This window comes from Sus scrofa, chromosome X (assembly GCF_054392235.1).
Source record: "Sus scrofa isolate SSC_HxYL_T2T_F1_AM1 chromosome X, Sscrofa_HxYL_maternal_Yorkshire_Landrace_v2.0, whole genome shotgun sequence".
NCBI classification, from domain to species: Eukaryota; Metazoa; Chordata; class Mammalia; order Artiodactyla; family Suidae; genus Sus; species Sus scrofa.
The window spans coordinates 117,929,622-117,944,914 of record NC_139401.1 but is presented as its reverse complement, the minus strand read 5'-3'; the positions used below and the strand labels follow the sequence as shown (position 1 = coordinate 117,944,914).

Below are 15,293 nucleotides of genomic sequence, written 5' to 3'. Positions count from 1 at the left end.
TTAAGTGAACCTTCCATTCTTGGGAAAAACCACACTTGTGATGAAATATTATCCTCTTTATATATTGTTGGATTTGATTAATGTTTTGTTAGATTTGTATGTATATTCATGGGGGTATTTATTTGTACTTATCATTTATTTATAATGTCTTTGCAGATTTTGGTATTAGAGTTAAGTTGCCCTCATAAAATGTGTTTGGACACGTGCCTTCTTCCTCAATTATGTGAAAGTGTTATGTAAATATCATTCCTTAATGTTTTGACAGGATTCACAATGAAACCATCTGGCCCTGGAGTTTCTCTCTGGAAAAGATTTTTGATACTTCAGTTTAAAGAATAGATTTATGGATATTGAAATCTTCTATCATTTTCAACTTCAGTCAGCTTTGATAAGTTCTGTTTTGAAGGAATCTTCCAAATTTATTGGCATAAGTTTATTAATAACATCCTCTTGTTATCTTTCTTCATAACATCCTCTTGTTATCTTTCTTCTTACAGTTTTATTGAGATGTAATTTACACACCATAAAATTTACCCAATGTATAGGTAACAATTCAATTATTTCATCAGATTTATAGAGCCATACTCCCATCGTGACAATCCAGTTTTTGAATTTTTTCATTCCCCTAAAAATTCCCTTGTGTCCACTTATAATCCTCCTATATAATCCTAAGATTATGGTTATGCCTAAATTTAGACAACCAGGGATCCGTTTTCTGTCTCTAAAAATTTACTTTTCTACAAGGTATTTCATATGAATGGAGAACATACATAGATTTTGTGTCTTGCTTCTTTCACTTAGCATAATGTTATTGACGTTTATCCACATTACAGCACATATCAGCAGTTCACTGCTAAATTGCCAAAAGGCGTTCCACTATATGGATAAATTACATTATTTTTACCCATTCACCAGTTGACAGATACTTGTAATAATGCCAGTTTTACAATGAACAATGATGCTATGCTATATATGTCTTTGAGCATATGTTTTTATTTCTCTTGGGTAAATTCTTATGAGTGGAAATGTTCTATTTATGTTTAAGCTAAATGTAGAAGAAACGGCCATACTATTTTCCAAAGTGAGCATTTTATTTGCTATTCCCATCAGCAATGTAAAAGGATTCCAATTTATTCATATCTATACCAACACTTGGTATAGTCTGTTTTTTGCATCATATACCTTCTAGAGGGTGTGTATAGGTATTTTATCATGGTTACATTTTGCATTTCCATAATGATGATATTTGCCATCTTCTTATGTGCTTATTAGCCATTTGTTTATTTTCTTCAGGGAAATGTCTATCTAAATCATTATCCAGATCTTTAATTAAGTTATTGGTCTTCTTATTATTGAGTTTTAGGTTTTCTTCGTATATTGGATAAAAATACTTTTCATGGATGTATGATTTGCAAATATTTTCCTCAAGTCCAGGCCTGGCTTTTCATTTTCCTAATTGTTTTGAAGCTCAAATGTCAATTTTGATGAAATCCAATTTAGAATTATTTTTTCAATTATGGATCATGTCTTTGGTGTTGAATCTAAGAAATCTTGGCCTGACCCAAGACTGAAAATTCTGTCTTACATTTTTCCTTATAAATGCTGCAAGTTTACGTTTAAATTTAGATCTGTGGTGCACTTTCAGTTAATTATCATGTATGATGTAAGGTAAGTGTCTAACCTTTCTGTTCCTAGAATCTTGAGTGCTTTTATCATGAAATAGTGATTGCTTTTGTCAAATGTTTTTCTGTGTCTATTGAAATGGTCATGTAAGCTTTTGTCTTTTAAGCTATGGTTTATTACATTCGTTTTTACATATTAAACCAACGATTCCTGTGATAATTTCTCCTTGGTTATAATATAATACTTTTTATGTGCTGATGGATTCATGTGCTGATTCATGTGCTGATTCATGTGCTGATTCATGGATTCATGTGCTGATGGATTTATGTGCTGATGGATTCAGTTTGCTACAATTTTGTCATGGATATTTGCATCTAGATTTATTAGATTTATTAGGGATAATATTTGTCTATAGTCTTTTTTTTTTCTTTATGATGTGTTTGCTTGATTTTTGGTATCAGGTTAATATTGGTTTCACAGAATAATTTGGGAAGCATTCTACTTTTTTTGGAGGAATTGTAAAGGATTAATTTTTTTTGTTTTTTGGGGTTTTTTTTGTCTTTTTGCCATTTCTTGGGCTGCTCCCACGGCATATGGAGGTTCCCAGGCTAGGGGTCTAATCGGAGCTGTAGCTGCCAGCCTACGCCAGAGCCACAGCAACGCAGGATCCGAGCCAAGTCTGCAACCTACACCACAGCTCACGGCAACGCCGGATCGTTAACCCACTGAGCAAGGGCAGGGATCGAACCCACAACCTCATGGTTCCTAGTTGGATTCGTTAACCACTGCGCCATGACGGGAACTCCAGGATTAATGTTAATGTTAATTTTTTAAAAATATTTGGAAGAATTCACCAATGAAGCCATCTTTTTCTGAGATATACTTTCTTTGGAGATTTTCATTACTTTTCATGCAATCTCTTTACTTGTTATATGTTTAGATTCTTCTATTTCTTCTCAAGTCAGTTTTGTTAGTTTGCATCTAGGAATTTTTCCATTTTGTGACAGTTATCTAATTTGTTTGCCTACACATTTCATAGTTTCATTCATAATCCGTAAGGTCTTGTTTTCCCCTTTTGGCTTCATTTCAGATTTCCTCTTTATATTTGGTTTCTGCAGTATAAATATGATATACTCTGGGGTGCGTGTGTGTTTGCAAGTGCATGTGTATGTACATGTTTAATATGTATCTTGCTTAGTATTCTCTGAGCTTCCCAGATTTGTGATTTAGTATCTGTCAATTTTTTGAAAGTTCTTAGCCATTAATGCTTCCAACATTTCTTCCACCTATTCTCTCTTTTTTCTCTTTCTGGTATTCTAGTCACATGTGTATTACTCCTTTTGATGGTGTTTCATAATTTTTCCATATTTTTTTCTTTTTCCCTTTCCCCTGTCAGAGCCACTAGAGGACTTTTCCTGATCCTCACTGTGAGAATATTATGGGATTCCTGAAGGAAAAGTCCACAAAAGTGTAGGGAGACCCCTATATTTGTGCCCCCAGGAATTTTTCATTCCCACAGTAGTCCACACTCAGCCTACAACAATTTTTATTAATTGCTAGTGAATTAATTAATCCTACTGCCACTGGCTTCAGCAGATCTCTTCAAGGCAAGCAGATCTTGATTGACGCTTGTCACTCCAGATTTTGAGGTGTTCAGTTGTTCTGCCACTGCAATTCTCTGAATCTAAGAAGTCATTGATTATTTATTTGTCCATCATTTTCTTATTGTAAGAATGACAACTTCTAAGTTTTTTACATGTCAAGACTGAAACCAGGAGTTCCCTGTATTTTTTTTTATTTAAGAGGAAAAGTGTGTTTTATATTTACTAAGATCTCTTTCATTTTCAGTAATCTTTATTTCTTCCAGAGTAATATTTCCATTTCTTCTGTAGAAATTCTTTTAGTAGTTGTTATAGGGTAGCTCTGTAGGAATGCAAAAACTCAAGCAAATGGACCAGGCTCTAGAATTTCACATAGGGGAGGTTAATATAGGCAGAATGGTCAAGGGTACAAAACACGAGCTAACATGTCCAAGATTGAACTTGTGTTTATCACTCCCTGAGTGCCTTTTTTATTTCCCTATCTCAATGAATAGAATTGCTTTACACCAAGTTTTCAAAGAAGAAAACTGATAGTAATCTTTGATGCCACCCTATTCCCTCTATCCAGATCATCAAATCTATTGGTAGATAATGCCAATTTTACCTTTATGTCTTAAGTATTTTTTGTCTGTTATATCTGTCATCACCATAGTCAAATCTGCTTGTAAAACTGCAACTTCTACCAGCTGGTCCCCCTGCCTCTCCTTATTCAATTCATTCTCATTTCATGACCTTTCTCAATTCCAACACGAGGGTATTACTCTTCTACTCAAACTGTTATGTTCATACCCCATTTCTCGAAAGGATTTCAGACTCCTTGATATGGTGCTGCAAGTCCTTCATAATCTGGACCCAGTCTCTCTCTTCAGCATCGTCTCTTGCCTCTTAACATCTATGCTCCTGCCATACTTAAAATATTTAAAATCTTGAACTCCTTTCGTATGTTTTTGCCTGCCTCCGGATCTTTTGGCACTCTAGCTCTTTCCACATGGCGTACTCTTTCTCTTGTGCCTGGAGCACACCGAATTATTTTTCACCTCGCTCCTTATATGTTATTTCTTTTGAGAAACTATTCCTGACCACTCCCTTCCCAAATCTGGGTTTAGTTCCTTTTCTCTGTAGTATTAATACCCTATATTTTCCAATATTGCATGGCCCTTTCCATACTGCAGTGTAATGGCCAGCTCTGTGAAGACAGAGAATTTAGCAGTTATTAAATTATTAAAACTTGGCACATAGTAGGCACTCAATAAATAGTTGAACAAATGACAGTAAGGCATACTAGAACATAAAGGGCAAACGCTATCAGCAAAGGCAAATGGATTGAAATAAGCATGGTACATGTGTACTAGGAGAGTAAGCAGGGAGGGCATGTTGCATAAAATAAGCAGAACTGCCTGACAGTTGTCAAGAGTGTATGTATATATGAATCAGATACAAAAAACTTTAAATTCCAGAGTGAAGAATTTCAACTTGATGAAGAAAGCACTAAGAAATTCTGTGAACAAACATCTTTAAATCTTTGGACCCCCAAATATATGCTTTCTACATACTGCTCCTTCTGAAGATTAAGGGGGAAAAAAATCAAGGGCAACAACACTTATTAGTAGGTTGATCTTAGACGAATTTTTTTGTTTTTAATCAGCCATTGTTGAGGTACAAGTTGGAATTTACCAACTGTAAGCCTACAGTTCTATGAGTTGTGACAAATGCATTTAGGCATGTGGCCATTACAATGGAGATAAATGACATTTCTTTCACCCCTGAAATCCCCTTATTTCTCTTTCCAGAGATCCTATATTCCCATCCCTGGTCCTTAGCAACCACTGATTGTTCTCTATTACTGTAGTCTGTGTTTTCTAGAATGCATATAAATGGAATCATACAATATACAGCCTTTTAGGTCTGGCTTCTTTCGCTTAGCATAATATGTCTTTAAGATTCATTTATATTTGTTACATATATCAATAGTCTATTCCCCTTTTTTTGCTGGGAAGTATTCTGTACTTCAGGTGAAGTATAACCTATTTATCCACTCACCAATTGATGGGCATTTGGAATGTTTTCAGTTTGGGGCTGCTATGAATAAAGTTGCTGTAAGCATTCAAATAACAGTGGTGGTGTGCCAGCTGAGCCCATCAGTCAGACCAAAGTTGCCTGGCAAGACAGGACCGGGTCCTGGAAGAGACTGTTGGACCAAGAACACACCAGGACTTCTATTTTTCTCCCCTTCTACTTGGTCTAATTCATCAGTACGATTATGAGGATATTGTTATTGATGACTACAAGTAGGAAAAAACAGTGATTTCCCATATCTCTTCTGAAAATTTTTGCAAATGCAGACAGGTGTATTGTAGCCACTCTGATATTTACATCTCCTCTCTCTCCCTCCTGTTTTCTGTGCTTTCTTATTTAAATGTATTTCCCCTCCTATTTCTGTACCTCTTTACTCCTTTCCCTCCCTCTGTCTTTTCTATCTATCCTTCCCTTCCCCTACTATCTTCTCCTTTTTCTTTTTTTTTTTTTTTTTTTTTGTCTTTTTGCTATTTCTTTGGGCCGCTCCCTCGGCATATGGAGGTTCCCAGGCTAGGAGTCAAATCGGAACTGTAGCCACTGGCCTACGCCAGGGCCACAGCAACGCGGGATCCGAGCCGCGTCTGCAACCTACACCACAGCTCACGGCAACGCTGGATCGTTAACCCCCTGAGCAAGGGCAGGGACCGAACCCACAACCTCATGGTTCCTAGTCGGATTCGTTTTAACCACTGCGCCACGACAGGAACTCCCTCTTCTCCTTTTTATTTCCTTTCCATTTCCTCTTTCCTTCTCAGTCATCTTCTAGCATAGTAATTTATATTTACAAAATGTTTAAATCAGGGATGTAGCCAATTTACATGAGCTGTTACACACCATAAGCATTTCGTGCACTGCCAACTCATTTTATTTACTTGTTTTAAGTGTAAGGATACTAAGCACTCAGTCCCATTCCTATTACATGAGATCACATCAGTCAATTACACCTAATTTCCTATAGTGATTCTGAGAATTTCAGCTGGATAGAGCTTTTATGTTTTGCTTTAAAGTCCGCAGTTGTTGACTCCTATGCCGCATACCAATGCCAACCCTTCCTGCCCCCCATTAAAATTCCTATGTTTTGACAAATTGGAGTCATTAGTATTTCAGCCCTCTGAAATAGGTTTAATCATTCAGGCGGTGATGTTCTATGTTCAAACTTTTGTATTAACAAACTCCCCCTTTTCTTTTGCTTGTTAAATAGGAACTTGATATTTAAGCATCCTAGATTAGTGTTACAGGTGCACTTTCAGCCCACCCATGAGGATCTGTGCTCAGATTCTCATGTCTAACGCCAAAGAGCATTAGAGAGAATAAAGAAGTTCATTTTATAGCTTTATTAGAATTGTTCCTTTTGTACCTAGGCCTTTTTTTTTTTTTTTTTTTTTTTTTTTTTTTTTTTTTCACAAGAGCTTAGCTTAAGAGTCTGTGCTAGTTAACTCATATTCTCTTTCCTTTCCCAGGGTCATGAAGCCTTTTCTAAAAACAAAATGTGGAGGTGGAAGGGGACTTACTGTGGTCCAGTCCTAATTGCTATGAGTCGGGAAACACAAGCCTAAGAGGGAAATGCAAAGGGGCTGCAGGGAAGCGTGGTATCTAGGGTATGTAGGGAAATAACACCAGCAAGGTAGAACCAAATTGGAACATAGCTTTAGGGAGGAAAGATAGGTGAAAGAAAGCAAGAGGCAGAGAGAAAGGACCAAAGAGACAGGGAAAGGGCGAGAGGAGGACATAAGGTCGAAGCTGGATTCTACCTTCTGCTTCTCCCTTCTAGATGCATTTTAGCTTATAGCTGCTGCCCAAATGTTCCCCCCTCCCCGCCATCCTGCTATTATCGCTGAACCCTTCAAGTACAGATCTGCCAAGCACAGAACTGGGCTGGGCTATCACTCCCTTGTTTCCGACTCTATCTTTCTATTAATGCAGATGAAGATGGATTTAGTTTTCGGTGCAGCCACAACACGCAACTGAATAATATTGAGCTTACGGTCCCTGAAAACCCCTAAATCTTCTTTACATGTGTTGCTACTCAGCCACATCTCATCCTTTGCTCATGCATCTGGTTTTTGGACCCAAATGTAGGATTTTGCATTCATGTTTGTGAACGTTTAAAAATTATTTTTGATGCATGTGCTATTAAGCTTATTTCAGAGTTATTTTGAAAATAACTCATCAATTTTGCGGTCAAGTAAATGTCCTATTTAGTTTTGTTTTCATTCTGGAAATTAATTTTCAGAATGAAGGCACATATAATTAGGCATTCGAGGGCATTTACATTTTCAAAACTCATCTTTAAAATGTAAATGTTCTCAAATTTAACCTGTTGACAAATAAATTTAAATTCTTCATTTTGCTGTCTGTTTCAGCCTAAGGTGGAAAAAAAAAAAAACCGTGGCATATGCCTAGACTGTCCCCAGCCTCCTAAAATGGTGCAATGCTGTAAAAACAACCATAGTCCCTTGTTGCTGGGCAATGGACAGCGTCACAAATCAAACTCCCTTCATTTTTGCATCCACTTATCTAGTTTAATGTTAAGATGGTCAGAAACAAACAAGGTATTTATTATATGAATGAGATTGTTAATGTATTTCAGGAAATTTTGAGATCTTAGTTAGTGTTTATGTGTACTTTCCGTGTTTTTGACCTTGGAAGAGATACGAATTATTTAGAGCCAAAATTAAAATTACATTAAAAGAACTCAATCTAACCTTATTACCGTGTGATAAACATGAGTCTTAGAAAAGCCTCTCTGTTGATGTTTTCCATTTGAATGATTTCCAGCAGATGACATTAAGTTATAAAGTAATGTATTTATAAAGTCATAGAATAGTCTTATTTTAAATGAAATTCAGCTTGTTGTTAGCTTTTATTTTTCTCCCTAAACTCCGAGGGGACATAAATTCAAAGAAAACTTTCTCAATCTGGGATGACTAATTAGTATATTCCCAGTTCTGCTCAGTTTATGTCTAGCCCTTTATGTTTGCTAACAATACTATTCAAGATCATCTTTCAAAACTATCATAAGTTGTTATGTCCATTATCAGTTATAATAGCTATATTATATATGGCATATCAACATTCAGTCCAAAGACACCATTGCCTCTGAACAAACAGATTGTTTTTTTCTGCAGTTAGGTGCTGTATTCTAAGCTAGCTAAGAAAATAAGAATTGGCCCCAAATACATATGCTCTATTTAGCAGCATCGTTGTGAAGGTAAATGAACAAAATGGATCTATGAGCACTTTGGGGGAAAGGAACAACAGTGCAATGCATAGATAAAGAATTATAATAAAAATAATAGCAGTATTCAGATCTAACCTAAGGGAAATTGTACAGCAAAAGTAAAAGCAATTTCACAAACCTTACATAACTATCTTCTTCTTCTTTTTTTTTTGTTTCTGTTTTCTTCAGTTTCCATGGCAAACTGCATTTGTGTAAAAGGCTTACCATTTGGACTAATTGTCCCCATTAGTCCAACCTTTCATTCCAGCTCAGTCTCCAAATATCCCCTACCAAATATCCAAGCAAATTCAACTAAACAGCTAATTAGTGCAGAAAAATGGTCAAAGTAAACATTATGACTTGACTATCTCAAAATGATTTTGAAGAAACTGAACAGAAGTTAGCCATTGAAATGATACTATAGGTAACTTGGTCGATTGTGCAAAGTAGGAATCAATTTCTTCTGACACAATCGACAACTTTAGGAAGGACAGGTTGGCAGTACCAAAACAAGGAATATTGACATAAATAAGTGCTATAAGAAGAGTGGAAATTTGATGTTTCCAATGTTATTTTTCTTTATGATATTTAAAATTATAATATTGAATATTTAAGAACCATAAACGAAATATATGAACTGTAAATGATGCACACACAATATATACAGTAGATGTATATTATTTATAGTTCATATATATGTAAATGTGTACATACATATACTCTGAATTTTTTGCTTTATCTATTTGAACTAGTGGGGTTTTTTTTCTAATTTTAACATAAATTTACACTTAGATAAATGTTGCAAAACTGGTGTTGAAATTCCAAGATAATACATTTCTCTCAGATCCTTTAAATTTTGACATTTTAGAATTTGTTGTTTCTCTCTCTCTTTCTCTCTCTCCTTCCCTCCCTCCCTCCACCTTTTTTCTGAATCAATTACAAGTAAGTTGAAAATAGGAGTTCCCGTCACGGCTCACGGAAATGAATCTGACTAGCATCCATGAGGATGAAGGTTCGATCCTTGACCTTGCTCAGTGAGTTAAGGATCTGGCATTGCTGTGGTGTAGGTCACAGATGAGGCTTGGATCTCCCGTTTTGTTGTGGCTGTGGCTCTGGTGTAGGCCGGCGGCTACAGCTCTGATTGGACCCCTAGCCTGGGAACCTCCATATGCTGCAGGTGCAGCCCTAAAAAGTCCCTTTTGTAATCACCAATGATTCTCCACCACATAAAAAAAAAAAAAGACTGTCATGAACATTTTGTCTATTCTTCAAAGTATTTTCTATGTAAATTTCATGGGCTATCATTTGTATATACATAAAACACATCATAATATTTCTCAGTTTTTAAAAATCCAGTACATGGTAGCTCATCTTTTACAGGGAAGAAACATTAACATTTCTTAGCTTAGGCTGAAAATTCCATGGCAGTATTGCCTCTCTCACTCCTTCTCCCTGAAACAGTTTGCAGATTCATCAGTTCTTATTTTCACAATCTCTCTCTTTTCCTCTTTTAATTTTCATTCACTTACCTTTTTCATTTTTTAAAGTTTTATTGAAGTAGAATTGGTTTACAATGTTGTGGTAATTTCTGCTGTACAACAAAATGATTCAGTTACACATATATACACATCCATTCTTTTTTCAGATTCTTTTCCCATATAGATTATCACAGAATATTGGGTAGAGTTCCTTGTACTATAAGGCAGGTCCCTGATGGCCAGTCATTCCACATACCACTGTGTGCAATGCCAATCCCAAACCACGAGGCCATCCCTCCCTGCCCCTCAATTTGTCCCCTTTGGTAACCATAAGTTTGTTTTAAAATCTGTGAGTCTGTTTCTGTTCTGCAAATAAATTCATTTGTACACTTCTTTTAGATTCCACATGTAGGTGATATGATGTTCATCTCTCACTGTCTGACTTAATGTGATAATCTCTAGATCCATTCATGTTGCTGCAAATGGCATTATTTTTTATGGCTTAGTAATATTCCATTGTACATATGTACCACATCTTCTTTATCCATTCCTCTGTCAATGGATATTTAGGTTGCTTCCATGTCTTGGCTATTGTAAATAGTGTTTCAGTGAATTTTGGGGTCATGTATCTTTTCAAATTATGGTTTTCTCCAGATATATACCCAGGAGTGGGATTGTTGTATTATATGGCAGTTCTATTTTCAGTTTTTTAAGGAACCTCCATACCATTCTCCATAGTGGTTGCACCAGCTTACATTCCAACTAACAGTGTAGGAGGGTTCCCTTATTCTCCACAACCTCCCTGGCAGTTACTGTTGGCAGACTTTTTGATGATGGCCATTCTGGCTGGTTTAAGGTGGTACCTCATTGTAGTTGTGATTTGCTTTTCTCTGATAATTAGTGCTGTTGAGCAGCTTTGCATGTGTTTTTTTGTTGTTGTTGTTTTGTTTTGTTTTGTTTGTTTTGTTTTTTCTTTTTGGTCATTTGTATGTATTCTTTGAAGAAGTGTCTATTTAGACCTTCTACCCATTTTTTTTGATTGGGTTGTTGTTGGGGTTTTTTGTTTTGTTTTGTTTGTTTGTTTGTTTTTGATATTAGCCTGGATGACTTGTTTGTAGATTTTGGAGACTAATCCCTTGCCAGTCACTTCATTTTCTCCCATGCTGTGGGCTATCTTTTTGTTTAGCTTACGGTTTCCTTTGGTGTGCAAAAACTTTTAAGTTTAATTAGGTCCCATTTGTTTATTTTGGTTTTCATTTTCATTGCTCTAGGAGGTGCATCTGAAGAGATACTGCTGTGGTGTATGTCAGAGAGTGTTTTGCCTGTTTTTCTCTAAGTGTTTTATAGTATCCAGTCTTATATTTATGTCTTCAGTCCATTTTGAGCTTTTTTTGTATATGGTGTTAGTATTCTAATTTCATTTTTTTACATGTAGCTGTACAGTTTTCCCAGCACCATTTATTGAAGGGACTTTCGTTTCTCCATTGTATATTCTTACCTCCTTTGTCATAGGTTAGTTGACCATGGGTGCATGGGTTTGTTCCTGGGCTTTCTATCCTGTTCCATTGATCTATATTTCTGTTTTTGTGCCAGTACCATACTGTTTTCATGACTGTAGCTTTGTAATATAGTCTGAAGTCAGGGAGCCTGATTCCTTCAGCTCCATTTTTCTTTCTCAGGATTGCTTTGGCTATTCAGGGTCTTTTGTGTTTCCACACAAATTTAAAAATTTTGTGTTCTGTGAAAAATTTAATAGAGATTGTAGATTGCCTTGGAGTGTATAGTCATTTTGACAACATCGATTCTTCCAATCCAAGAGCACAATATATCTTTCCATCTGTTTGTGTCATCTTCGATTTCTTTCATCAGCATCTTAGAGTTTTCACAGAACAGGTCTTTTGTCTCTTTAGGTAGGTTTATTCCTAGATATTTTATTCTTTTCAATGTGATAGTAAATGGAATTGTTTCCCTATTTTCTCTTTCTGATCTTTCAATATTAATATATAGAAATGCAATCAATTTATGTGTATTTATTTTGTATCCTGCAGCTTTACCAAATTCATTGATGAGCTCTAATAATTTTCTGGTAGTGTCTTTAGGATTTTCTAGGTATGGTACCATGTCATCTGCAAACAGTGATAGTTTTACTTCTTCCTTTCCAATTGGGATTCCTTTTGTTTCTTTTTCTTCTCTGATTGTCATGGCTAAGAATTCCAAAACTATGTTGAATAAACGTGGTGAGAGTGGACATCCTTCTCTTGTTCCTTGTCTTAGCAGGAATTCTTTCAGCTTTTCACCATTGAGAATGGTGTTAACTGTGGCTTTGTCATATATGGCCTTTATTATGTTGAGGTAGGTTTCCTCTATGCCCACTTTCTGGAGGGTTTTTATCAGAAATGGGTGTTGCATTTTGTCAAAAGCTTTTTCTGCATCTGTTGAGATGATCACATGGTTTTTATTCTTGAATTTGTTAATGTGGTGTATCATACTGATTGATTTGCAGATATGGAAAAATCCTTGCATCTCTGTGATAAATCTCATTTGATCATGGTGTATAATCCTTTTAATGTATTGTTGGATTTTATTTGCTAGTATTTTCCTGAGGATTTTTGCATCTATGTTCATCAGTGATATTGTGCTGTACTTTTCTCCTTTTTTGTGGTATCTTTGCCTGGTTTTGGTTATAGGATGATGGTGGCCTCATAGAATGAGTTTGGGCATGTTCTTGCCTCTGCAAGTTTTTGGAATAGTTTCAGAAGAATAGGTATTAACACTTATCTAAATGTTTGATAGAATTTGCCTGTGAAACCATTGGGTCTTGGACTTTTGTTTATAGAAGTTATTTAACCGCAGTTTCAATTTCAGTCCTTGTGATTGATATGCTCAACTTTTCTATTTCTTCCTGGTTCAGTCTCTAAGAATTTGTCCATTTCTTCTATGTTGTCCATTTTATTGGCATACAGTTGCTTGTATAGTCTCTTATGATTGTTTGTATTTCTGTGATGTCCATTGTATCTTCTCCTTTGTCCTTTCTTATTTTATTGATTTGATCCTTCTCCCCTTTTTTATTGATGCGTCTGGCTAAGGGTTTATCAGTATTGTGGATCTTTTCAAAGAACCAGGTTTTCGTTCCATTGATTTTTTTCTATTGTTTTTTTTCATTTCTATTTCACTTATTTCTGCTCTGATCTTTATGATTTCTTTCCTTCTTTCACTTTGGGTTTTGCTTGTTCTTCTTTCTCTAGTTGCTTTAGGTACAAGGTTAAGTGTTTATTTTAGATTTTTCTTATTTCCTGAGGCAAGCTTGTATTGCTATAAACTTCCCTCTTAGAACTGCTTTTCTGCATCCCATAGGTTTTGGATCATTGTGTCTTCCTTGTCACTTGTGTCTAGGTATTTTTTTATTTCCCCTTTGATTTCTTCATTGATCCATTGGTTGTTTAGTAGCATATTGTTTAGTCTCCACATGTTTGTGTTTTTGCAGGTTTTCCTATAGATGATTTCTAGTATTATTGCATTGTGGTCAGAAAATATGCTTGTATGATTTCGACTTTCTTAAATTTACCAAGACTTGATTTGTGGCCCAGAATGTGATCTATCCTAGAGAATTTTCTGTGTGTGCTTGGAAAGAATGTGTATTCTGCTGCTTTGGGATGGAATGTTCTATAAATATATATGAAATCCATCTGGTCTAGTGTATCACTTAAGGCCTGTGTTACCTTGCTGATTTTCTGTCTGTATGATCTGACCATTGCTGTAAGTGGGGTGTTAAAGTCCCCAACTATTATTGTGTTATTGCTGATGTCTCCTTTTATGGTTGATAGCAGTTGCCTTATCTATTGAGGCACTCCTCTGTTGGGTGCATATATTTACAATTGTTATAGCTTCTTCTCGGATTGATACTTTGATCATCATGTAATGTCCTTCTTTGTCTCTTGTAATCATCTTTATTTTAAGGTGTATTTTGTCTGATATGAATATTGCTACTCCAGCTTTCTTTTGATTCCCGTTTGCATAGAGTAACTTCTTCTATCCTCTCATTTTCAATTTGTATGTGTCCCTAGAAATGAAGTGGGTCTCTTGAAGACAGCATGTATATATGAATCTTGTTTTTGTATCCATTCAGCCAGTCTCTGTCTTTTGGTTGGGGCATTCAGTTCATTTACATTTAAGGTAATTATCAATATATATGTTCTTATTGCCATTTTATTAACTGTTTTTGGATTTGTTTTTGATACTCTTTTTTCTTCCCTCCTTCTCTTATTCTCTTTTCTTGTGTTATGATGACTATCTTTGCTGTTGGATTGCTTTTTCTTATTTGTGTGTGTATCTATCATAGATTTTTGATTTGCAGTTACCATGAAGTTTTGCTATAGGAGTCTATAATGTAGAGACTATTATAAACAATCTTACAAGATTGTTTTAAGTTGCTGGTCCCTTAATTGCAAATGCACCTCCGGTATCCTGCATTTTTACCCTCCTCTTCTTACAGTTGATGGTTTTGATATCATATTTGTGTGTGGATGATTCCCTACTTTACAATATGTTTGTCTTTACCAATGAGTCTTCTCATTTGTAATTTTCTTATTTCTAGTTGTGGCCTTTTCTTTTCTGCCTAAAGAAGTTCCTTTAGTATTTGTTGTAAAGCTGGTTTGGTGGTGCTGAATTCTCTTTGCTTTTGCTTGCCTGTAAAGCTTTGGATTTCTCCTTCAAATCTGAATAAGAGCCTTACTGGGTAGAGTATTCTTGGTTGTAGGTTTTTTCCTTTCATCACTTTATGTATATCATGCCACTCCCTTCTGGCCTGCAGAGTTTCTGCTGAAAAATCAGCTGATAAGCTTATCAGGTTTCCCTTGTATGTTATTTGTTGCTTTTCCCTAGCTGCTTTCAGTATTTTCTCTTTGTCTTTAATTTTGGTCAGTTTGACTGATATGTGTCTTGGGGTGTTCCTCCTTGGGTGTATTCTATATTGTATTCATTGCGCTTCCTGTATTTGAGTAAGTGATTCCTTTCCCATGTTAGGGAAGTTTTCAGCTATTATCTCTTCAAATATTTTCTCCCACCATTTCTCTCTCTTTCCTCCTTCTGGCACCCCATAATGCAAATGTTGTTGCATTTAAAGTTGTCCCAGAATTCTTTTAGACTGTCCTCTTTCTTCTCATGCTTTTTTCTTTATTCTCTTCTACATCAGTGATTTCCACCAGTTTGTCTTCCACATCTCTTATTTGTGCTTCTGCTTCCTCTGTTGTGCTATTGGGTCCTCCTAGTGAATTTTCAAATTTCAGTTATTGTGTT

The 15,293-nt window shown here is 35.7% G+C and overlaps 1 protein-coding gene across 41 annotated transcripts in view; it reads left to right on the top strand.

Annotated features, from left to right (window-relative positions):
* IGSF1 (immunoglobulin superfamily member 1) overlaps window positions 1-15,293 on the top strand; it is a 504,513-nt gene that overhangs the window by 460,013 nt on the left and 29,207 nt on the right. The gene's annotated exons all lie outside the window — the stretch shown is intronic.